A 27,151-nucleotide genomic window follows, 5' to 3' on the forward strand; every position below is an offset into this window, starting at 1 on the left:
GAACCTGCTTGTACTCTAAATAACACTGTTCTTGTAAGTCACACTTAAAACTTATAGGCCTAAGAAAAAAATAAAAATAAAAATACATGACGAACAATTACATATAAATGAACTTTAGTAAAAACACTGACTTCACATAACGTCGATGGACACGCTATTGTTTGTTTCTCGCTAGTTTTAAGACAAAATGTAAAAAGCTTCTAGGGACCGCGTTCGGATTTTTGACGTTAGGATTATCGACGTCCTACTATATATGCAATGTATTTCGCTAACGGAAAAATACTTAAAGCAACAGGTTTTAATTCTACTTTACACACATATACCACACAAGTAAGTAAATTTGAGCAGCGAGAAATATATTAAGTGAAACTTCCGTTAGTTATTATTACAGACTAGCAGAATATCCGTTCTTCGCACGGGAGAATACGTTTCATTTTGGACGCAAAGGGCACCAAAACTGTCACCAATGAAGTTGTGGAGCCCCAAAACTATGAATTTTACATTAATACCGATAATTTTCAATTATCTTTACATGTCACCATCTCCCTTAGAGTACTAATGGGGCTGAATTTGTGGATTTAAACGGCATCTTCTGTTCATCTCAGCGAGTATGGATTCGAGGCCATTTTCGATCATGTATATATATATATATATATATATATATATATATATATATATATATATATATATATATACAGAGGCGGATTCAAGGGGGCTATCGCCCCCCCATCTCTTCACACCCAAGTATACACTGCATAAAATGGGCTTCAATCCTGCTTTACACAGGATAAAACTGCAAACTATGGTTTAGCCCCTCCCTTCATCATATCCTGGATCCGCCACTATACTGTATATAATGCTCAAAAAAATTAGGGGTTCAGCTGAAACATCATACAAGACCTTAAGATAGTGTATGAATAAGCTTGTGTTTGACTCATAAATATCATACAAGAAGGAATGCTTTAAGATACACTAGAAAAATGGGGCACATACTGGTGTTGGGGCACGGAAAACCTTGTTCACATGGCCAGTGGCGGCGATTGGACGTTAAAAGTGGGGGGGCAAGACATGATCTGAATATTTGTATATCAATGTTAATATAAGAATTTCCCTGGTTGAAAGTATATACATTAATAGGCCATTTCAGAAAAGTGGGGGGCAACTGCCCCCCTTTGCCCCCCCTAATCGCCGCCCATGCACATGGCTCATGACACAAGACGGTTAAGTGTGTACCTCTCGAACTGCTCACAAACAGGCAAGGCAACAACACTGATTGTTCCTTAATATGTCATATGATCACTTCGAATAGCCAACAGAGCCTCGCACCTGCGTGGCATGGATTCAATCAGATTATCGATGAGTTCTTGGGGAATGTTGTGCCACTCATCCAGAAGAGCGACTTCCAACTCTGGAATGGTTAATGGATTTACTGGCCTAGCGGCAATTCGTCTGCCATGCATATCCCAGACATGCTCAATTGGAATGAGATCCGGAGAGCATGCTGGCCACTTCATCCGAGCGATACCCTCAGCATCCAGCATCTCATCCACTAACCGAGCTCTGTGAGGACGAGTATTGTCATCCATGAAAAGGAACGAATCACCAATGGCACCAGTATAAGGAAGAACAAGAGTTTTCATGATCTCATCCCTATATCTGAGAGCCGTCAAAGAGCAATTTCGGATGATGTGGAGCTGAGTACGCTCACCAATGCCGATTCCTGCCAACGCCATCAGTCCACCACCATGATACTGGGATCTTTCTCGCACAAACATGGGACTGTGTCGTATTCCACAATTTCTCCAGATGAAAACACGTCGATTATCAGGCTCCACACTGAATCGAGACTCATCAGAGAACAAAACATTGCCCCATTCATTGCGTCCCAACCCACGATGTTCCTCTGCCTACGCTCTTCGATCAACACGGTGTCGTGCAGTTAATGGGACACACACCATAGGCCTACGTGCGTAGAGACCACCTTCTCGAAGGCGATTGCGGACCGTTTGAGTGGATATTGTGCGTCCTGTTGTTGTTCGGAAGGCTTGCGGGAGCAGAGTTGTATTCTGACGCCGGTTTCGACGGGCTGTTAACAAGAGATAACGATCATCTCTGGCTTTGGTTGCTAGTGGACGGCTCTGTCCTTGTCTTCTTCGAACACTTCAAGTTGTTTGAAATCGATTCCACAATCGGGAAATCACACTTTGTGCCACTCCTATGGCATGTGACACCTCCCGCTGTAACTGACCAGCTCCAACCTGCCGACAGCTCGCCATGCCAACGATTCTGGCAAATCACGTTGTTGCGCAATTTCACTACGTAGATTTGTGACGCACTAAACACAATGAGAACAAAGGTATCCTGGAGCTGGAATGTGTTGGCAGCGCCACACTACAAAATGATATCTGTTAGCGCCACGTCACTGATCACGTGCACAGATGTTTCAAACGGTTCGTTTGCACGTTGGGCCTTCATGATTTTAATCTGAACTGGACAAGATACAGTGTTCTCACATTATTCGTAAGAAGTTTTACATGTGTTTTCATCTGATTCCCTAATTTTTTTATCAATATATATATATATATATATATATATATATATATATATATATATATATATATATATATATATATATATATATATATTAGATAAATATACCCATTCTTCGCATGGAAGTCAAGGCCTGTGGAGGTATTACCCTCATTTCCGCGACCGCGAAAACTATGGATCTGAGACTAAATCGATCATTTTGGATTACTTTTACATGTCTCGGTATTCCCCCCCCCCCCACCGCTGATTCTCGGTCCGCATACAATGGTAGCTGAATTTGAAAATCATCGCTAATGGAAGTGTCACCATTGTTCTCAGCGATCACAAAAACTATGGATTTGACACTAATATCGATCATTTTGGATTACTTTTACATGTCTCGGTATTTCCCCCCCCCCCCCACCGCTGATTCTCGGTCCGCATACAATGGTAGCTGAATTTGAAAATCATCGCTAATGGAAGTGTCACCATTGTTCTCAGCGATCACAAAAACTATGGATTTGACACTAATATCGGTCATTTTGTATTACTTTTACATGTTTCGATATCCGCACCCCCCGCTGACTCCCGGCCCGCATTGAATGGTAGCTGAATTTGCAAGTGATCACTAATGAAAGTGTCACTATTCATCTCAGCGACCGCGAAAACTATGGATTTGATACTAATATCGGTCATTTTGTATTACTTTTACATGTTTCGATATCCGCACCCCCTCCCGGCCCGCATTCAATGGAGCTGAATTTGCAAGTGATCACTAATGAAAGTGTCACTATTTATCTCAGCGACCGCGAAAACTATGGATTTGACACTAATATCGGTCATTTTGGATTACTTTTACTTGTCTCGGTTCCCCCCTCCCCGCGGATGACTCCCGGCCCACATGCGATTGTAGCTGAATTTGCAAATCATCGCTAATGGAAGTGTCACTATTGATCTCAAGGACCGCTAAAACTAAGGATTTGACACTAATATCGGTCATTATGGATTACTTTTATATGTCTCGATATCTCAACTCCCCCTTCCCGTTGACCCCCGACCCGGTGCCGCATAGCATGAATTTGGAAGTTAATGCGATCGGAGTTTCACCATTGATTTCAGCGACCGCGAAAACTATGAATTCAACACTAATATCTGTTATTTTCTACTACTTTTACATGTCTCGGTAAACAACCCCTGAGACCCCCCTGGTTCGAATTTTGACAAAATCGTTTAACTCTGGTCTGGAGGCTGGACCAAGGTATTCGTGACTAAAATTTGGTAACTCTCGGTCAATTTGTCTGGTTCCCAAGCCGGTTCCGGTAAACGCCTCCCCATGAAACTCCCCTGGTTCGAAATTTGAAAACAACTTTTCGTCTTGATATTGGGCCTAGGCCAAGGTACCCCTGACCAAAATTTGGTAACTCTCGGTCCACTCGTCTGGTCCCCAGGCCGCATACATACAGACAAACACACACACACACAAACTGTTTATTTTATTTATATTAGACTAGATAGATTCTTGGAAATTATACCAGATTTTCATATTATCTTTCCGAACTAATTTTAAAGACCCGCTCCTACTTATCTTTATATGTATACAGTATATCTATATTTATATCTATATATGTATATAACAAACGCAGGAATTACCCCATAAATAACGCTCCTGGAGGACCCCTTTCTCAAAGAAATTGCTGGGGAAACACTTGTACAAACTTCAGTTTTCGTACCGGATGATTTCCGAGACCTGGTGAACAAAACAAAACAAAACAAAACAAAACAAAACAAAAAAAAACTCCTTTCGCGATCGAATTAAAAAAAATAGTTCTCCTCAGGTTAGTATTCACTGATAATATTTTTATAAAATTAAAATTTGATGGGTAAATCAGTGGACTTTGATACATCCACATCGTATCCACTGAGTTGCGAAATTGTGTACCTCCAGACATGGACGGCCGAAGAAAATTTTCTAGGGGGCATCTTCAATGTTTGCTATATTAGTCTGGCATTTAATGTGCATGGTTTGTTATATTACGTATACATTTTCGTGAGCCAGGGAGGTTCATTCTTTTCAAACACGGAGATTATGAAGGAGCAGATCTACTGTACAAAATATAATAAAAACATCTCTTTCGGATTTCTATCATCCCGCAGTCTAACCCCGAGACGGAAACATAAGAGATAGGCTTTTTGTTTTTAAACAAGATAATGTGTCTAGCGAATGCTTTACATTGTGAAGATTATATTAGTGAAACGAATATAATTTTACAACTTAATATACATATTACTAAATGTTTAGCTCCCCGTTGCTATGTTGTTAGCGATGCGCCTTTCTCGAACGAGGTTTGATTCATGGTAGGAGCTCATGAGTTTCAAATCCGACATTAAACTGTACGTTTACGTCTTGTAGAGCTTTGCTCCTAAAAACGAAGCTAAACTATAATCTAATTTAATATTACTAAATATTAAAAAATAATGACTTACCAAGGTGACGTCAATTTGGCAGTCATCAAATCCATCTTATACTTTCACTTAATCCAGTGGATATTAATATAACAATTACGAGACACACGCGCATATAAATACTCAGAAACAAGCACATACACACGTACACATACACAAATATGAACACTTCAAATCTATTTACATGTGTTGGACTGCACTGCATCAAGCATCTTCTCATGTATCTGCATTTTCTGATTCATCCACAGATTTGTTATTTGTACGCATCAATCATTTTAGCATTTTCGGGAAGGTTCAGGGTTCGTTCTTCATTTAAAGAGTCGGTTCTCTGTATTGGAAACAGAATGAGGGGAGGGAGGGGGAATTTATACTTTATGAATGTATAACATTTTAAGAAATATATACAAAACATGCCGCTTCCGACGCAGCACTGAAGCATTTGTTTTAGCGGTCATACCCCCTCCCCTCTCAAGTTGTAAAGTGAAAAGGGACAGAAACATCCCAGACAGGGTTCAGTTGACAATAATAAAACTATGGGTAAGTAAACATCTTGTGCAGAGTCACGTTTTGCTTATTTTTGAACATTTCTGTGAAATCAACAATACAACAGCGGAAATACTAACTGGTTTTATTACTCCAACCATCACTTCAACAAGGGATAATTCCCAACGGTCAGTGAGCCATCTAAATTTTCGTTCTTTTCCTGTTTTCGTTCTCTTTATCTTTTTCTGTCCTCGTTCTTCTCCACATCTTTAATGAAGTAGGGAGCGCCCAATCCCTCGACATTTGGACGTCTTTTCCTCTTGGTTTCGCCACTTGTTGAAGACAATCACCACAGCACTCCTCGAACACCTGACAAGTCCTGCAGTTTCCGAAATTCTCGTGCCGAGTGTTTCTGAGCGAGTACTTTCTTCAAAATAATATTAAAAATTATAGAAAGATTTTCGAGACATTCGAGTCGAGTCGAGATTTTTACCAGCTGTCTCGACTCGAAAATTCGAGTCGAGAAATACGTTTGTCTCGACTCGTCTCGAATTTTACAAAGAGTGTCTCGACTCGAATCTCGACTCGAATTCGAGTCGAGTCGAGTCGAGATTCGAGACATGTCTCGACTCGAGCGCATCCCTATCCATTAATGGCAACGTTGCTATTTCAATTTCAATTATGCACCCACCTCCCCTACGTGATTCCCGAAATTTTCAGTGTAACCCTCATACCCTACATATAAGTAGGGTATATTCTAGTATCTAGGATTTAAAATGCTCCCATTAAAAGAAAAAAAAAACTGAAGTCAATGGTTCGTAACGGTTTGCTTTAACGCAACGAAAAACTTGCGATAATCATCATAGCAGTTTTGATGACTTTTTGAACTTTTTTGCGTTGCGTTGCGTTCCTGTAAGCAAAATTTTGGGAATGACACCCTTTAATGAAAGAGTGCTAGAAGTAGAACACTAGAATACTTTGTTCTACTTTTCTCCAGAATGTTACTTTCCATATTTTACACTATAATCTGGAATTTATCTAACCTAAGCTCTAAGGAGATTCGAAGAAAATCATAGTCTTTTAATTAATAAGACTCGGAAATTAGTTCCTAACCAGCTAATGAATTGTATAGAAATAATAACGAAAAGGAAAAGAAATGATTAAAAAAATATCTTTATTAGTTTATGAATTTTAACACGTTCGGGAAAAACGATATAATAAATTCACAATGTAGCAACGGAATGTTAAACTCTGAAGTAGGGCAATACAAGAGCATGTTAATGTATGCAAGAATACTTAAGACGTTTTAGAAATAAGTTATCGCGACAATAGGAAAAGAAAAAAAAAAGCAAAAGAAACCACAGTATTACCATTTTTAGCTATACATGACAAAGAGGAACTAAACCTAACGGTTAGTCACTTCGTAAGAAGTTGTCAATATTTAACACATTTATAATAAGGATAAAGAATACAGGTACATCTAATGACGTCTGTTGTTAGCTTGGCATAAAATTGTCAATGAGAATATTCTTATAATAAAGAGATTAACAATAAGTAGGAAATTGAAAGTTGTATATCAAGAGCAGTGGAAAGCAAATGAATTTCCTCTTTTTCGTTTTTCAGGGTGAAACAAGGTTTAGGAATTAGATTTCTGGGCTTCCGGCAGTTATGGCCATGTTAGCTCTCCACTTATGAGGGATGACGTCACTTGGCGACCAGACTACTGTAAAAGAATAGAAATTAAAGTGCTGTTTCTGTGGTCACTTACACGGTAAAATTTCAAAAGTCTAGAATAAATGCTGTCACCCATTTCGAACATTTTAAAAGCATATAGTTTCTATTGTATTGAAATTTTATTTCTTATCGATAGTATGAAACATTGTAAATGGCAAATTCCAATAACTAGTTTTCAAGTGGATCTATACACTGTATACCAAGTTTAACAAAAAGTTCAAAATAAACCTCTTGGAAAAAAGCTCTTATTTGTAAAAGAATATATCATGACCGCTTTTGGCTATTTCAATTGTCTATCCAAGCAATGGCGCAAATGTCTTCAACATTAGGAAACAGGTAAGCCCGTTCCCACAATCTTTCTATTTTCTTCTTTTTAAAGCGATGTTCAAAATATTTATGAAGTTATAAAACAATACTGTGGAGGATCACTGGAGCAGAGTTGTCTTCAACATTGGCAGGCAGGCAGATTTGAGATTTATTCTGAAGGGGGGGAGGAGATTCACATTACGGTAGATGGATCTGATTTCTCATGTGAACCTGTTATATACCAGGTAATGTACATGAAGTGGCACTCGGACAGAAATGATCATTTCTGTCTCCCTCCAAATAAAACATTTCAAATCGGATTATTGGGTGGACAGTCCCCCAGTTCCAAGATTGAGGGGGCATGTCCCCCTCATCCCCCCGGGAATTGCGTCACTGTATCCAAGCAGGTTGATAAAAATTCAGCATAGCATAACAACAAAGCTTCTCTTATATGTTAAAAAAAGTAAAAGCTTGGTGAAATGAGTGTAGGGGGCATCGAATTCTACTTCGCTTTGAGTGCTGGAATCTCTAGCTACATCTCTGGCTCCATCTGATTTCTGCCTCCTTTCGAATGTTACTTTGTTCAACGGTCGTAGGTTTACTTCAGCCGAAGAAGACATATGCATTATGTGTGTGCATATATACATCTACAGTGAAACCTGTCTTTAGCGGAATCGAGCGGGACTAGCAAAAAATTTCCGTTAAAGTCAGGTTTCCGCTTAATAGAGGTAGACCTTTCCTTAAAAAAGAAAAATACATGCTTATAACGGACATACTGAGAAAATATATTGCTGTACGTAGCTTGTTCAACTATAGTACTTCTTTTTTCTACTAATTCATACACACACAGAGACACACTAAAGAAAAAACTTAAAATGAACACAAAATATGCTATATATACGTTTACTTTATTTTTCCGATAGTTAAACGGGGTTTTCTGTATACATTGCTGCTTGGCTGCTCGACTTCCCGCATACATTGTAGCATGAGAAACTACACTAAAGTAAATCAGTCATTATTCCGTAAGTCAAATTGTCCGGAAAGGTTTAACAAAAGATTGAAGAATTTATCGAAGACACTGTAGTTTTCCCTCCCGGAACTCAGAATTTTACGATAAAGGTTTATATTGCTTTCCGTTGTCCGCGTAATACAGTTTCCGCTTAATGAAGGGACTTTTACACGTTTTTTTAACTCCAAAATTCATAGGACCGTGAAATATTTCCGTTTAAGACAGTTTTCCGTTTTAATAAAGGGTCCGTTGAAGGCAGTTTTTACTGTATATCTATCTATCTCGTAAATAAATAAATAAAAATGAAAGTGATTACGTTTGTGACTTAATCATCTTGAAGCACCGATCATTCTCGATCAAATTTTCAACATGGATAAGATTCGGGAATAGGATAATGGTATTTATCATTTCACTTTGACGGTGCAACTTAAGGGAGGGGGAGAAGATGATTGAAAAAAAATGATCGAAAATGACCGGTATCAGAAACCACTTCAGTAATAGTAAAATAACTGAACGTATTATCATTTTTTTCTGATTTTAACCCAGGGAAGAGGGTAATGCCAGTAATAATTAAATGCATTTATAGGCAACTTAGTATTTGGCAACAAATAAACCAATTCCATACTCCTTTTTTTATTATGGTAGCTCGATTAGTTGGTTTAATGTAGTTTAGCGTTTTTTTTTTTTTTACACCGAGGTTACTTGAGACGTGAGCCTACAGTTCATGGTAGAATCCAAACTATCATAATGCATTCAAATTTGAAGGTTCTACCATCGGGAATCGAAGCCAGAACCCCGTGTATCAAGGATCCACCCTCTAACCATTAAACTGGCAGGCACGGTATTTATGGTCGCTTTAAAGTAATTTTTCTTTTTCTTTTTCATTTTCTTTTCTTTCTTTCTTTTCTTTCTTTCTTGCTTTCTTTTTTTTTTGAGTAGTTTCTGCAGTGATTGTTTACGATATTTGTTTGCTATCAAGATGTGGCTAGAGCAACATTGATCTGCGTTGGCATTTTGTCACAGATAAACCTAGGGCCTGTGGAGAGCTTATTAACAGTGGGATCGTGTGTTTACAAAGCTACACAGTTGGTATATTTAAAGTTTCCAGCTGTGATTTCGGCCATATGTTTACATTGAAAGGAAGGGGTAAAAAAAAAAAAAAAAAAAAAATGTTTCTTTTCCAAAGCCTTGCGTTGCTTCTGCAATCTTCATCTGTCTCGGCACTTCACATTCCAATGTGGAAGTAAATGTTTTAACCAACGTTGCCACATGCTGCTTTTTAAGTGCGTCTGCATAAATCTACCAAGTTCAAAATATGTTCTAACATGACATGTACTCGAGGATAAGATTCATTTTCGAGTGATTCGCAATGGATATGTAAATTAAGACTATCATCATTATTATCAGATACGCTAACGTTTTTGTTTGAATGTAGAATGTATCTACTTTCATTCAACAGCAGCATTCTTGTTATACGTCTTCCGTCCTTTAAACACATTTATTTTCCTGGTTTTGATACTGTGCTGTACTTTTCTCCTTTTTTTAAATAACACTTTTTACCTGTTCTTCATGATATAATTTCTTTTCAAAACGTTAAAGAGCTTACACTTGTAATAAAACAAGACTGTGAAACTAGCAATCGCAGTTTCAATTTCTATGATGAATCGCTCAGAAGTATGAGAAAAATGCAAGAGAGTTTGTAGAAAATCAAAATTGATGTCATTCGATTCTATACGTCTTACTGTCTACACACTAAATTTCAACTTGAGCAAACGAAGGGATCCAAAGTTATGGGGGGTCAAAAAATTGCCAAAATATAGGTTTTTTTGGAGTTTTGATTTTTCCACTTCAAGATTTATGTTATTCGATTCTATACGTCTTACTTAGTTTACACACGAAGTTTCAACTTGCGCAAATGAAAGGATCCAAAGTTACGGGGGCTGAAAATTTTGTATAAAGCATAGGATTTTTAGGAAAATAGTGTTCGAGAGCGGATTAACTAGATCATTACATTGTTCAGTGCAGCGTTTTCCTGTTGTTTTCTTGCACGATTTCATCTTTTATGTTTTGGGCACTTTCCTTTGCTGCAAATAATAATAATAATAATAATAAAGCCAATTTTGTAAATGTATCGGATCCACATCTACTACATTTAACTTTTTCATTGTCTTCTCTTGTCGAAATAAGATTATATTTTACAAGGAATGCAATTTCATCTTCTTCATTCTTGAAATAATAATTTAAATTGGTTTCATCAATACTTTCTATAGTGCTGCCAAAATGTCTTGAGCCGTGGCAAAAATGCGAACCTAAGCTCACACCCACGCGTTGAGCCAATGAGTGTTCAGCTGTTGCTAAGAGAGAAAGCCTTAGCGAAAGGGAATGGAATTCCTTCAGCCGATAGCAGCGCTCGGAACGGTAGACTAGGTGTCAAGTTAATTTGGTATATATATAGTTCTGGCCCCTTTCGATTATTGGAAAAATGAACCAAGTATAATGAAAATAGAGCGCGGTCAGTAAAAGATTTCTCTCAGAACAGTATCTATAAGTTTTCTACATTCACGCAAACAACAATAGCTTTAAACAATCGCGTTGGAATATCTACACAATCTTCGCTTTTGTATGCATTATCAAAGCAGCGTTGCCAAATCGTGAACTCATTTTGTTACTTTTCTTAAAAAGGCTTTTCGACCACGGGACCTGGGGTGACTCGCTCTCTTATCCAGTCCAGTAGACGGTTTGTGTTTGAACACTTCTAAGAAATTGCCCGTCTTCCGCTCGTTGTATATTACAAATGGGACTCCAACACGTTTCCGATTTAGTCGGGACAGTCCTAGATTTACCCCAAAAATCATTCAAAACTCCAAATGTCCCAGTTTTTATCCAAAACATAGGATATTATCAGTCGTAAGACATTAAAAAAAATTACAGCCGTTATTGTAGTAACTTTCGGTGAATGTTGAACTATTTTTAATTAATTCTGATATTTCAGCAGAAATCAAATGCATAACTGTGATTATACTGTAAATTTTCACAGGTGTCCCAGTTCTTAGTGTAAATTTTCATAAGATTTCCTGATTTTTAGTCTGAAAATTTTAAAGTCCTAACTGTAGATTAAAATCGTACCTAATAAAGGGTTACACTTAGCATTTTTCAAGTAATTAAGTTAAAATATTGCAGTTTTTAAGTTGCAATTGTTTCTTCACAGTAATTTGATTCTTTACAATAGCAATAGATTTTTCACAATGATTTGATTCTTTACAGTAGCAATTGATTCCTCACAATTGTTTGTTGCTTCACAATAGCAGTTGATTCTTTACAATAGTTTGATGTTTCACAATAGTTTAATTCTTCAAAATAACAATTGATTTTTCACGACAGTTTGATTCTTTACAATAGCAATTGATTTTTCACAATGGTTTGATTCTTTACAGTAGCAATTGATTCCTCACAATTGTCTGGACAGTTTGACACCAGATACCGCAGGTAATGAAATCTATTAGTGTGGCTGTTTTTATTAGAAATTAATATGACACACAGACGGAAACGTTCCCCATTTATAATTAGAATTAGGGAAATAATACCCAACGGTAGGAATCGAAAATACTCAAATAATTTTGTTTGTATCGAAGGAATTCATTAAGAGCAAGTAAGTTGCTAGCTATAACATGGAAAAATGGTATACTAGTATACAGTGGCGCAACCAGGATTTTATTTTGGGAGGGGTGAAGACGACCTAGAACAATAGTCTGCAAACGACGTGCTGCACCATCTGATATGGACAATATTGAAAGTTTGAATTCTCCCCATTACAAGAAATTTAGTTATCCCTATTATTAGCATGCTAAAAGGTCTTAAAATAAAAATTCCAATACACAAATTCCCTCTTATTAACGAATACAGTTTTTAAAACTTGCACTATAATCATTATTTTGTACATATTTATATTTGCATATGATTACACACTCTTTACTAACATTTATTACCCTAAGAATTTAATTTTGGTTTTTCACTCGGTTTTCCTTTTAGTAGTGCTTTGACTCAATTCAATATTAATTTATATTTTCATATATTTTAGGTTACATTACAAATTTTCCAATACTATTGAATAAAATGTATAAAATATACATTTTACAATTTTTAACAACAAACTTTCAAATGCAGTCGTGAACTAATCGAAATTTTCAAGCCCTATGATATAGGTGCAGGTGCTTTCCAAGATCAAACATTTTAATAGCAATGAAAATACAGTTTGATGCTAAAATATTATGAACAATATAGGCTATCAATTTCATTATTGTTCAAGTACATAACTTCACAAGATTATCTAAGAAAGGTTTAAAAAACATTGGCACATAAACCTCGACAGATTAACAATTTCATACATAGCACGTTCTTGTTAATCATTGAAAAATACCTTATTAAAGGATCACTAAAATTATTCAGTACAATGTTCTACAATTAATTCCGAATTTGAGAAGTTTCCAACATTTACTGTTTGATATCTAATCTGCTTGGCTTCTTTGCAATCCAGTTATTCGAAAAAGACAGCAGTAAACTATTAGCCCAGTAAATAAAGGACCGCGAGCTGAAATAATTTAGAAAAAGCTGAAAATTTCAGGATTTGTTTTTCATGTGATCTTAAATGAAATATCAAAAGTCCCCTAAAATCCCGTGTGCGCTTCATCCTCAAAATGGCGGCCAAAGACGGCGGCCGTCCGGAATGCGCATGTCTCCCGATTTTAGCTTGTAACTCTGAGACTATTTAAGATATTCCAATTCTGTAAAAGCACTTTTGTTCTAAAAGCTCTAATCTATGACTTTTCTTAATACTTCTTTCTCGTAAAGTTTGACACAAAGCCACCATTTTCCATTAAAGTATAAAGTGATACATTTTGAAAATCCTGCTCTTGGATTGGATGTAGAAAATCTCCAAAACCGTTAGGAATTCGCAGACAATGCTCGGAATAGTTTAGATTGAACATTTAATTAGCTTTGTTTTAAAAAAAGAATCATCCAAATCGGAATACAATTAGTCGAGAAATTCGACTTTTTTGAAAAATATAGGTGGACAGAGCTGCTTTGTTGTCAGTCAATTGTCCATATTGTGTTCCTTTAAATCTTTTTTTTTTTTTTTTTTTTTTAGTAGCGTAACAGCTGGTAGTCTATATATTATTATATTCTAAACATACATAAATTTTAAGCTAATGTGGTTCATAGTGGTATGAAAGTAAACAGCAAACCCCTGCATTCTTATCTCAAAGAATGAAGCAAACAAGAAAAGCAGATCATGTCTAAAAATAGAAGCATCAACAATGCATTCGTATCGCGTCTGCCTAGAAAGAAACAATTCCTTCATTGGAAAAAGTTACTCCCGAGGATCCACAATTATTAAAATTTTTTGTTGAAAATATAACTAGAAGTAAGAAAGGTGATTCAAATATGTTATCTCGGATGCATATCATGATCTGCCATTCAATTATTTCAATGTGTCGGCCTCGTACGTTTATATCACCAATCCATCTAGCAATTGGAGTTTACTGTTTGCGATACTATGGATTTCGTCAATATATAGATAGATATACTTGCATACGGTAGTTTTGGAATATCAGCCAGCTACGCTGAAGTAAGAAGATATGAACATTCTAGAATGTGTTCTATTATTCCAATCCAAACCGATCATTTTCAAAATTTGATTCAGTTTGTTTTTGATAATGCAGCGAGAACATTAGATGGTCACGGTACTTTCCACAGTATGGGTAGGATTAAAATATGCACACCTAAAATAAATAGACAAGATTTACGTATAGAACGTGCTGCACTGCCTTCAGCAGTTATGGTATCCGCTCTTACTAGAAGGAATATTAAATTTTATAACAAACCAACAAACAATGAATTTTTAAATATTGAAACAGAGTTTGATACCGGCAGAAAATATGATAGTACAAAATCTCCGATATGCTAATTTTCACAGGTGAAGTTTACTTCTCATGTATCTCATAAAAGATTCACCTAAGCCAGGGTGGAATGGTTTCATGCTCACTATCACTATGACCACCGGCAGTTTGAAATGAGCAGCATAACTGCAGTTCCTTTCCTCAACTAAAAATCATAAAATTTCTGTACAATTTACACTTCCTTTCTATTTACTTGTGACGAAAGCAAGAAGGTAGGATGGGGTTCTTGTATCGTTACTTTTGAACAGCTTCTGCATTGGAGGGCAATGGAAATAAAACATCTGCTCAACAAGATAGTGATTTAGCTAAATTAGTTGTCAGACAGGGGGGATTTCACCTTCTAATGTCATACTTAGGTGTCGTTGGACATATTATCTGGTACTTTAATTAGAACTTTGGGGCTTGTTGTATGCGCAAAATACTGTGGTACACATGTTAAATGGAACTACATATGCAAGAGCACTGAGATCACTAAGCACTTTTTGACTTATGTAGCACCATCAACAGATTTGCAGTTTAGTTAGGGACCTTGAAGAGAGTAATATATGTTTCAGTATCTATGAGTTGACCATAGGTACAAAAACCGTAAACGACTTAAAGGATAATCCAGGCATTAAAATACTTATGACCTATCTAGTCGAGTCAAAGCTGAACTGTGGCTTCAAAGTTTGGAACAAGTAAGATTAATAATACTTTATATTCGAGCGGAGTGTCCTGGAGACTGGGACTTTCATATTTATACGGTGAAATGCATGATTCCAAACTTTTAAGCAGCAGGACATTTGAACTATGCGAAATCTACAGTTTTATCTGCAACAGATGGAAGAATTGGGAAATAAACTGAAACCAGCAGAACTTGAAAGATACTTTGATGTGCGAAGGAAGGATTGCTTTTGGAGTGGAAGTGCAACAGATATGGTAATTGAACAGAGTTTTATAAGGGCAATGAAAGCTTCCGGAGGATTGAGCTATGGGCGGGATATTGGCTGGCTCAGTCTTATCTTTTCCAATTACAATGGAAGTGAGTGAAATCTTAGAAAGTTTCTGTGAAAAATGATCGTCAGTGTCTGAACAGCATGTAGAAACTAGACCTTTCGGTCAGGAGACAGATGATCAAGACATCAGAAAACTTGAGCAAGCACCCTTTTTACTGAACTCTGAAAATAAAAGACGTTTGATTCATTTCTTCAAAACCCACTTTAACTCTTCAAGCACTACAGTGTACGAAGTTGAAAGAGATGCAGATGCTCTGATTGTCAGCGCAGCTATTAATCTAAGTAAATAAAACACTTTTGTTGCTGTAGTAGTAGGAACTGACTCTGACGGCCATCTTAATTGCTCGAACAATTCCAGACACTACAGCGTACTTTGTGAGGCCGAAAACAAACAAAATTGAATAGAAATGCTTCCACATTGGCAACATCCAAAGGAAACTAGAGCCACTGAAGGACATCTTTCACAGGGTGTTTTCATGCTATCACAGGGTGTAACATATCATCATCTTTTTTCAACAAAGGCTGCCATCAAAATTCTTTAGAAGTAGCAAGAACTATCTAAAGCGGTCACAGTCTTCCACCAACCCAATTTAGATCCCCAAACAGTCATTAAAATAGGAGAAAAATTGGTTACGCGGTTGTATGGAGAACACAATCTAATTTCTTTAGACGAACTTCGATATAACCCTACAACAGGATAATGACTAGAAAACTATCCTCAAAATTCAATTTGGCAAATTTCCCTCTTACAAGTGCTGCTGCCTCTCAACACAGTGTATGTGTTTACCTTCAAGTACACCAATGATTGGGGAATTATTTGAACCCAACAAAATGGGGGTGGCAATTAATAGAAAGTAAATTGTTTCTAGTGGCAATTAATAGAAGGTAAATTGCTTCCAGTGCAATAAAATTGAAAACTGATCCTGACAATCTGCTGAACCTTGTATCTTGCCCATGTAAGATAAGAACACAGAAACACTGTGACAGCAAATGTGAATCTAGAAAGGCAGGACTGACTTGTTCCAAACTCTTTCAATTGTCGGGGAAATATTTGTTCAAATATGTTAATTCCTGAAGACTCTGAAGACCATGAAATTTTCATGTATTAAAGAAGGTAGGTGTAATACATATTTTTAAAACTTTTTTACTCCCTTTTTGACTATTTACAATGAAGAATCTACTTTACAAGGGAGTTCAAATAAGATGTAAAAACGGATACTTAATTTTCAACAATGGTGGCTCGTTGGTATGTAGTCAGTGAGGCACACTACATAACTGTAAGTTGGGTTGTGTGTCTACAAGTAGACTCAATGCAAATTGACCATTTGGTATCCTTATGAATATACAACCAAACTTAGTTATTCCGTGTGCACCACCGGTTGCATAACAACTATCCGCCACTGTTTTCAATGTACTTAAAATTATATTACTCTTAACAAAATTTACAGAATAGGGCTTTTATTTTTCATAATAAAAGTGCTTTTTACAGAATTAAAATATAATAATTCATTTTTTGGGGCGGGGGAGGGGGGAATATCGGACAAGTGTCCTCTTTGGTCGCCATTTTGGTATGAAATTCACATAGGTTTTATGACAGTTTTGAAATTTCAGTTTGGAATCCAAGGCATGAATGCCATAAATCCAGCACAACTATGAATTAAGAAACTTTAGGTGCTGGACTAATAGCGATTAATTTTTATCCAACTACATTTAATTTAAAACATCGAATTTTTTTCGACTAATTGTATTCCGATTTAGGTGATTCTTTTTTTAAAACAAAGCTAATTAAATGTTCAATCTAAACTATTCCGAGCATTGTCTGCGAATTCCTAACGGTTTTGGAGATTTTCTACATCCAATCCAAGAGCAGGACTTTCAAAATGTATCACTTTATACTTTAATGGAAAATGGTGGCTTTGTGTCAAACTTTACGAGAAAGAAGTATTAAGAAAAGTCATAGATTAGAGCTTTTAGAACAAAAGTGCTTTTACAGAATTGGAATATCTTAAATAGTCTCAGAGTTACAAGCTAAAATCGGGAGACATGCGCATTCCGGACGGCCGCCATCTTTGGCCTCCATTTTGAGGATGAAGCGCACACGGGATTTTAGGGGACTTTTGATATTTCATTTAAGATCACATGAAAAACAAATCCTGAAATTTTCAGCTTTTTCTAAATTATTTCAGCTCGACACCCTTTTTGGTCCTTTATTTACTGGGCTATATTGCAAGACTCATATATCCTTAATGCAGTTTAAGAGCACTCTTCACGCATGGTGCGTACTTGCGTGTGTGTGTATGTGTAAGTTTGCATATTTTTAAAGAAATTGGACAAATGACGGGCAGTAATGAGTTTTTGGAAATTTCACCAAGAATTGACTGCAGCGCTGTTGTGTAAGGACAGATTTTCATGTAAGTGTCCGTTGCGTTCATTGCTTGCGATTTCGATGTGTAGCCAACTGAAAGTTGTGTTACACATAGAACCGTACTTAAACAACTTTCTCAATTGGCTATTTAGCCAAATTGCAAGCAAAGAACGTAACGGACGCTTGCATGAAAATCGACCTTAAGATTGACCATGTTTGTTTCGGGAGGGGCCCCACAGGGGTCGGAAACTGGGAAAAAGCGGTCAAAAATCGATTTTGTCAACTTCGCCGCCTATGAACTCGGTATTGATATTTGATTATAAGTATCTCTCCTGCTTCCAAGCCCAAAGTTTCAGGACATAGGAATAGTTTCGCTGTCCATGAAATGCATGTAAACATAAACAAATAAAAATGTCGAATAATCAGTGAAAAATGAACCAAACAATATGATATGTTTTAACCATTTATATCGTTTCTGAGGTCGATGAAAGCAATTGAATACTGTATTTTACTCAAATACTGTGTGTTTAGTGAAGAGTTTTATTTGTTATCCATTGTCATATCATTTATATGGTGGCTTTGTTAGTGTTAAAGAAAATTTACATTTACGCTGATGTTAGCAGCTCTGCAGTCTAAGCTTATCCTTGCTTATCTGCAAAATAAGGTTTATTGAGTTGGTTGAGCATTGAAAGTAGCTGCAGCCAAGTGCAGCTGAAGGACTCAGCCCCATCTAACTGGAAATGCGTGATGAGTAATGTTGTTGTGATCGCAATCGAGATCCACTATCTGAGCCTTACAAAGGGAAAAGGCATATTGTCTTGTACGTAATTTGGATTGCCCTTTGTTTCTGAATCAAAAATGTAGTGAAAGCCTCATACGTATTGCAGTGATAAACTATCAGTCCTATGGAGCTGCTGTATATTACACGTCACTGCAGTAGTATATAAGAAGATTCTATACTGAATCTTTTAACCTTGCCGAAACAACGTAATCCTGAACTAAATTGCATTCCAGTCAGTATTAGTGTTTCTAAGGAGATGGTGCGAACTTTAATTTTGTATCCTAAGGTCAAACACACATTTGTTACGCCGTCTTTTTATTAGCTGCACATAGCCTACAATTAGAGGGAGAGCACATTGAACCTGTAACCGCTTCTTGGATGCATATTAATACCTGCATAATATTAATAATGCATATTAATACTTCGTACTTGCTAGTAATGTCCAATTCACATAAGGCGTCAACATATTATATTTTCAATTTATAAACTGTATGTATGATTCACGATGATGGATTTCAAGATAGCGACTTTCATTATTTTGTGTCCTCCCAAATTTCTCCTCACCTTTACTCTCCTTTACTCCACTACATTGTTCTTTTAGTTGTATTTTGCAGTATTTGACATTTATGCGAGTGATTTCCACACTTTTTGGCTACCCTGTATATATAATTGCACGTATTGCAGCAGGGGTTCTTCGAATCACTTTCGCAGTAGTTGCAATCGCTTTAGAAAGGACAATTACGTAGAGAACGATAGAGAGACGTCGGTCAACTTCCATTGTTTCGGAATAAACTATTTTTGTCCGCTTTTTCCAAGTTCCCGATCACTGTGCGGCCCCGAGCTCATAGCTGGTTGCGCCACTGCTAGTATGTTTAGCAGAGTCACCGATCTTGGGAGGCTAAGGTGTCCAAGTTCTGCTTTAAAAAAAAAAAAAAAAAGAGTTAGCTTGGGTTCTCAGTAGAATCTGAATATCTCTACTTGGATTCTTGTTTGGATATCTGAATGGACTACCCCAAAGTTATACAGAAATCGACACTTCTGATATTTATAGCTAAACAAATCAATGTCTGGGCTGTTATTAGTATGCTAATAAAATAGCCAGTAAAGCCTTGTTAGTCAATTTGATATATATATCTATCTTGTGAAACTACATGCTGTGAAATATATCTTGTATAAACCACGAAGTTAAAAATAAATTAATCCCGTAGATTATTAACTAGACAGCGTATAGATTATATTATTAACTCCTCGAGTTTGCTGCATGCTAAAAATAAAGCTTTTGTTCTACAATGTGCAAATATGACCATCTTCTTCTTCTTCTTTTGGTGCAATTAACACGTATTCATTTGCAGCATGCAATTTATTTTCGAAAAACATTGGTTTCAAAATATATAAAAGGTCCAAAGAAAAAGATTTTTTTAAAAAAGTCGTTAAATCGGGACAGAGATCTCTGCTTCTGGGGAAACCATATCGCTGATTGCGTCACGAGTGACGCCAATTCATGGAGTAAATTGCATTTAGTTCATCTGGAATGTTCAATGAAAACTTGCTTTCGCCCTGTTATCTGTGTATATGTATAGATTTAATATAGCTTCTTGTTTGCAGATCGAACATGAATAGTGATTCAAAGTTTCAATTGATGAGCAGTGTTGCTAATTGAAGAGAAATATTTGAGGTAAATTTTGTTGAAAAACCGAAGATTTACAGAACATTTAATTATGTTTATTTGTTTATTAACAGAAAAGAATCGTACAAATAAATGTGCCACAGAACTGCATAATGTGTACTGAATATTGCATGAATAAATGGTGTACGAAATGTGGTTTTGGGTTTTAACCTCCCTTAAACAAGATAGTATGCCAGAAACACTCATGTATCGTATTAAAATTTGTTTATAAACTTGTGAAATGATATGAACTTAGGAACTTAAGTCCCCTCTTGACGAGATTCTGCATCGGGTAGATGTAGTTGGCAAGAGGAACTGAGGGATGGCGTGGGTCAATGAAAACTTGACCCTTGACCCACCCCCCATAATGACCCACTGACCCGCCACCTACCAAAACTCATTTTCATCAACTCTGATCAATGATTCACGCCCTCCTCTCCATTGACTAAAGAGTATACACTTGTAATAAAACAAAGTTATGAAAATATCACTAACCGGAATTTATATTTCTACGATCAGTCACTGAAGCACCGCTTTATTACAATATCCTCGACAGGAGACAGGAGACAGGAAGGGGGGCTCAGTGGTAGAGCGCTTACCTATGTTTTATGGGGTTCCTGGTTCGATCCCCTTCCAAGTAAGATTGTGGTGGACAACATAATGCCCGTGAGTTTTCTCAGGACACTCTTGTTATCTCCCACATTCTAATTCCACCAAATTATCCATCATCATTCACTTACTTTAATCAACCGGTTTACTTAGTCTATAGGGAATGATTGTGGGATGTTAAACTGAAAAAAATTTTAAACAATGTTTCAGTGTTGCGTGATTCACAGTAAAAAAAAAACTGTAAATCGATAAAATGATTTTACGAACACAATGAAGAGCATTTATCAACTTTAAAATTATGCAAGCCACTACAGAATATACTCCAAACATAAATATGATTTAAATGTTATACCACACCCTTGGTGGACCTCTCCTCACACCGAACGTTTGTGATAAATTCTAGATGAAAGTTAATTAAAATTCGGGTGATACATTTTGAACATAAATTTACGAAATGAGATTTAAAAAAAGTTTCGAAAAAAATATTATTGGGAACCGAGTCGAGAACGAGAAATAATTTTTCGAAAAATTCAAGATGAGAAGATTTCCACAAAATTTACGAAACGAAATGAGAAAACATTATTTCTTGATTCATCTTGTCTCGTGTGCAACATTAGAAATACCGGTTAGTTTTTCATAACTAACTTGATAATTTTTCGTGTAAATTAATTATTTTTTTTTAAAATTCAGAATTACGAGGAGTTTAATGAATTTTAAAAGCTGAAGCTGTAGAAATTCTCGGGAAAGAAATAATTACTAAAAACTAGAAGGAAAATAGAAAGACTATAATATGAAATATTAAGGAGATTATGGAATAGCAGATTCTATCATTATATGCTGCTGTTTGTGAAAATTCCAACACCAAGAAAGAAACGAAATTTTCTCAGAGATTCATTACAATTGAGGACCGTTTTTCCAAAACTCTATAGAGAAAATTTTGAGGAACGGAGGTATGCTTTTTTTCTGGTAAGTTTTATGCTTTCTATGCTACTAATCGAGCTGTGAAATCAGAACTGACAGATATCGAAATGTGCCATGTGTATAGAATAATAAATAATGAATGTTGTGTCAGAACTCGATAGAGGTTATTTACAATAAGAACAAAAATGCAATTGTTGTAAAAAAGATGTTTTGTGCTCTATTGAGTTAAAAAAACTCTCCTCAATGATTAACTAAATTCACCATTATAAGAGTCTTTCTTACAACCAGACCACTCTTTATGAGCCCATATTCCACATTGAACACACTGCATCCATATTTCATCTCGAACATGTTCAAATAAATTATTTTCGCAAAAGATTGATTTCACTTCATTATAAGATAATTCCAACCACTGCTATGGTGTTTGCTTCCTCATTGGAATCTTAGAGTTATGGGATACCATAATTGTGTGAAGGAGTTAAGGAATGCCTGCAAATTAAAATTGTCCAAGACAATCTCCCACAATCATTTTTTTTTTAAATTTCGAGTGTGATGCATGCAAGTTTCGGTAATAATGCAAACAATTATGTCATTGCTTTGATAATTTTCACAAGCCTTGCAATTAGACTAAAGGCCAACATTTAATGTAGAAATATGTTCATTAAAATTAAATAATGAAGCATTTCAATATAACACGGTCCGTGCGTAAACCCTTTTTTGTTATACAGTATATATTGGTTCTTTGAAGATTTTTGGAATAAGTGACATAATAGTTCATGTAAACGATAGATACGTTAATGCAGCTATATCTGTACAGGTAGAAACTTCATTGATATATTCAAGTTATAATTTATTAATTACTAATTGATTTCACGAAAGAGTTTTCCATTATTATTAACACAATTAAGTACAACTCTTGATACTTCACATTTTGAGGACATATCACAATGGCGTCCACCATCTTGAAGCCCGTAATCCCGAATTTTATGCAGTTGTCTTAAATGGAAATCATTGCACGTGATACGTCAGTTTAATATCAAAATTTCATAGAAATTGAATGGCACTGTAATTTTTGATCTGGCGCTATGTCTTTTTTTTTTTTTTTTTTTTACGACTACAACTGTTTCTTTACGACGAAGTTATGACTGTTTTTTATTGTGTCCCCAACGAAAGAGGTTAGTCATACGGCAAGGACTACGCATTATTACAAGACATGTTCAAGTATTCCCCATTCCAGTTGATTGTCAGGTACATTTTGGGTCCCCAGTCAAGCAAAACCTTGCGCTAAGTGTTGATTGTGATCTGGGAACATGTGTACTTTTGTCTCCGGTATTAAAACTGGAACTGATAATCTATCTATCACTTCTGGTTAGAATATTGAACCCCTATAGTTTGGAAGTTTATCGTAATTTCCTGTATTGAAATTGGAACTGATAAATCTATCATTTCTGGTTAGAATATTGAACCCCTATAGTTTGGAAGATCGTAATTTCCTGTATTGAGACTGGAACTGATAAATCTTTCTATCACTTCTGGTTAGAATATTTGAACTCTTATAGTTTGAAAGTTTATCGTAATTTCCTGTATTGAAACAGGAACTGATAAATTTATCACTTCTGTCTAGAATATTGAACCCCTATAGTTTGGAAGTATATCGTAATTTCCTTTATTGAAACTGGAACTGATAAATCTATCTATCACTTCTGGTTAGAATATTGAACCCCTATAGTTTGGAAGTTTATCTTAATTTTCTGTATTGAAACTGGAACTGATAAATCTATAATTTCTAATAAATATTGAACCCCTATAGTGTGGAAGATTATCGTAATTTGCTGTATTCGAGCTGGAACTGATAAATCTATCACTTCTGGTTAGAATATTGAACCCATAGTTTTGAAGGCGTATTGTTATTTCACCGTGTGCAACAAATTTACTTCTTTAAAATTTTAATACAATTGCATAGCAACAAGTATTATCTCCACGCAGACGTTGATAGAGTTACATTTACACGTGCTCCTATTTTGAATGTTTATTTTATATTTCTGCAAGAAATGAATCCACATCTGATATAATAATAGTTATAAAACAGATATATGCATTTTGTTTTTTTTTTTTTTAAAAAGAAAGATAAAGGATGAGAGAATGGATTTGCGTCACATTATAGTCAATATTTATTTTATCATTTTCATACATCTGTGTTTCTTCACATATTGGAATACACTAGACAACAGTAGCGAAGAAGAAATTTTCTTCAGTGTGTTTGTCGCATATAACAGCTGCATATAATCTATACATATTGATTAATAACTAGGTTACCTAGCGATATGTGAGAAAAAAATATTGTTGCTACATAAACAACTATATTTTTTAACACACGCTTGAAATTGTCCTTTTTTTATTGTTGGTGAAACAGTAAATCAAAACTTCTTCTTCTTCTTTTTTTTTTTTTAACTGTGGCGTAATAGTAAGTTTGTTACAATGTTGTTTAATTTCTGTCCGATTATCTAGTACCATTATATGTTTGTGTACTACGAAAAGCGGTAATCTGGATATTAGGGGTCCTCCTGCAAGACTAAAGATGAGTTCTTATTTCCCAAAATGGCATAGTTTTCATATCTGGTAAGAAAAAATGTCCGATCGTTTAATTTCTATTACAGTTTTGAAAATTGAAAATGAATTTTCTCAGTTTAATGCGGCATAATTATACATATTAGGCTAAGGGAGACAAGTGAATGATGATGGAAGATTTAGTGGAATGAGAATGTCGGAGGTGTGACAGGTGTAACAGGTTTTTCAGACCAGCCATCCTGAATGAGGTTTTTCCTGTTGTTTCCTCATTCATACCAGGCAAATGCCAGGATGGCACATAATAGTCCCAGACCTCTTTCTTCCTTCCCCATTCCTTTCTTCCTATCCAATTCTCCGGGCAGTGTAATCGCCAAGGGACGTCATCCCTCATATGTATGACGGGCTAACATAGATGCCGACAGTCCAGAAATCTAATTCCTAATCCCTAATCGCACAAACTTATTTGAACGGGGATCGAACCGGGAAGCCACGCATAGTTCGTTTTTGAATTTGGAAAGTAATTTCCTAAAGTTTGGAACATGTGCATCAACTTAACTACGAGGAGCGTTTCACTTTAGAGTGAATTTGTTGTCCCGCAAGCTTTCGACTCGTCCGCAAAATGGCTACACACAAGTGACATTTTTTGGAATCAAGCAGGAGGCAATGAAGGTAGCGACATCTATTAATCTACCTGTGAATTACCACGAATTAGCATGAATGACAGCCGTCTTACGTTTATAATGACGATTAAAAATAGGTAAACATTTTCTCCTAGAAGTTTATGCAAGCCGAAAGTCCTAAATGTTTTGAAGTTTGCATATTAACGTTACTGCCAAAATGATTTTTTTTATATATATATTAAGGCTAGGACAAGCATTTCAAACATTGGTGCGTATTTAGGCACAGCCTTGTTAAAAAAAAATCTTGGTACTCAACTATCTTTAAATTCACTAAACTTTTTCCCCTAAGCAACTCTAGTCTCTGGTGTAGTGTACATTTACTACACGAAGTCCTGTGTTCGATTCCCGGTGCAGCCAAGGAACTGCAGTTCTTGCCCCATATAGGTTTACCGCTGGCAAAGGACGTAAAAGAAAATACCGTAGATCAATCATTTTTATCGATAAGTGAAAGTAAAGCAAACAGTATTTATTTGTATTTAAGATCTTTATTTTAAGGTAACATCCCAGGTTCGATTCCCTATGGAGACACCCGGTCGGAAAAATGTAAAAGCTTTTTTCGGCCTAGCCATTCTGAATGAGATTTTCTTGGGTTTTCCTCATTCACAGTAGGCAAATGCTGGGATGGTATCTAACATAATGGTCCCAGGAATAAGGGCGCCGATCCTGGGTGGCCGAGGGGCCCCGGGACCCCCAAAAGCTCATGTGGACCCCGTATTGTATTTATGAATATATAGTATTTGGTATAATTCGAGTGCAATTTGTCTTAAAATCTTCATATATATATACCTTCTGCATCTGAATGCCACCCCCCCAAATTTACAGAGAAATCGGCGCCCTTGCCCAGGACGCTTCCTTCTTTCCTCATTCCTCTCCAATTTTCCGAGCAGTGTGATCGCCGACGGACGTAATCCCTTATATGTGTGACGGGCTAACATGGCCATAGATCCCGAAAGCCCAGAAATCTAATTCCTAATCCTAATCAAGATAAGATCCTTAATTTTTTATATATGACCGTGATATTAGGGCGTTTTAAACAGTGTTGGGTGTCAGAGTTGCTTTTGTTAACAGACTGTTCGAAAAGGCATCTTTACGTGCTATTGTAATTACAGATAACATTTGCATGTGTGATGGTAAAAAAGTAACAGTGTCACGTGTACTCCAGGTGAAGGAGTTTGTTTTGCATGGTATGATATTTTCTCAATCAAATATTGAAACCAGAAATGGTAGTAGATTTTTTTATCACTTCCGGTTTTAGTGGAAAGACTAACACGGAGATGAGTTATATATTCTTTAGACACTTAACTAATTACAGAAAGCCACTTCTCAAAGTTAAGAGTGTGCAGAAATCAACTTTTGAAACCGGAAGTGACTGATTTATACTACTTGCGGTGTAAATACAGAGCTAAGAGAGAAGATAGCACATAATCGGAGAACGCTCAATTGGTTCCTTCCCTTCAAAAAATAAGCTTCCCTCCATTTTTGATCGTTTGTGCTCTATGTAGACCAATATTGAAACCGGAAGTTGTGCTCTATGTAGACCGGAAGTTGTAATGGATTTCTCTTACTTCCGGTTTCAGTTAAGGATGGAGATGAAATGTATTCTTGGAACAATTAATCAATTGTGGGAAACCGCTTCTCGTAATCTGGTACCGCTTCTGTCCCTTGGTAATCACCGTTAAAACCGGAAACGGTTTTCGAATCAATTGTAGCCTCCTTCTCCCTCTCTCCCTTCCTTTTCCTCTGCCAACATACCCTCTAACACATCCCTCATAATACGTTGCTTCTTAGCCAATGTCCCAACCAATTTCACTTCATTTTTTCAAGCATAATCCCAAATTGTTCTTTGCTCCCTATTTCTAACATCCTCTAATTCGTTTTCTGTTCCATTCACCTAATTCTCTCCATTCTTTTCCACACACATATTTCGAATGTTTTCAATCGTTTTTCATCATTTTTGCGTAATGTTCATGTTTCTACTCCACACAGTACAATACTCCATATGAAGCATTTTATGAGACTTTTTCTCAGCCCTTTTCAAAGTCCCACAAAACAGCCTTCCTCCTAAAGGCTTCTTTCGCCATTCCT

The sequence above is a fragment of the Thermobia domestica genome, chromosome 10 (assembly GCF_964235325.1).
Source record: "Thermobia domestica chromosome 10, izTheDome1.hap1.1, whole genome shotgun sequence".
NCBI classification, from domain to species: Eukaryota; Metazoa; Arthropoda; class Insecta; order Zygentoma; family Lepismatidae; genus Thermobia; species Thermobia domestica.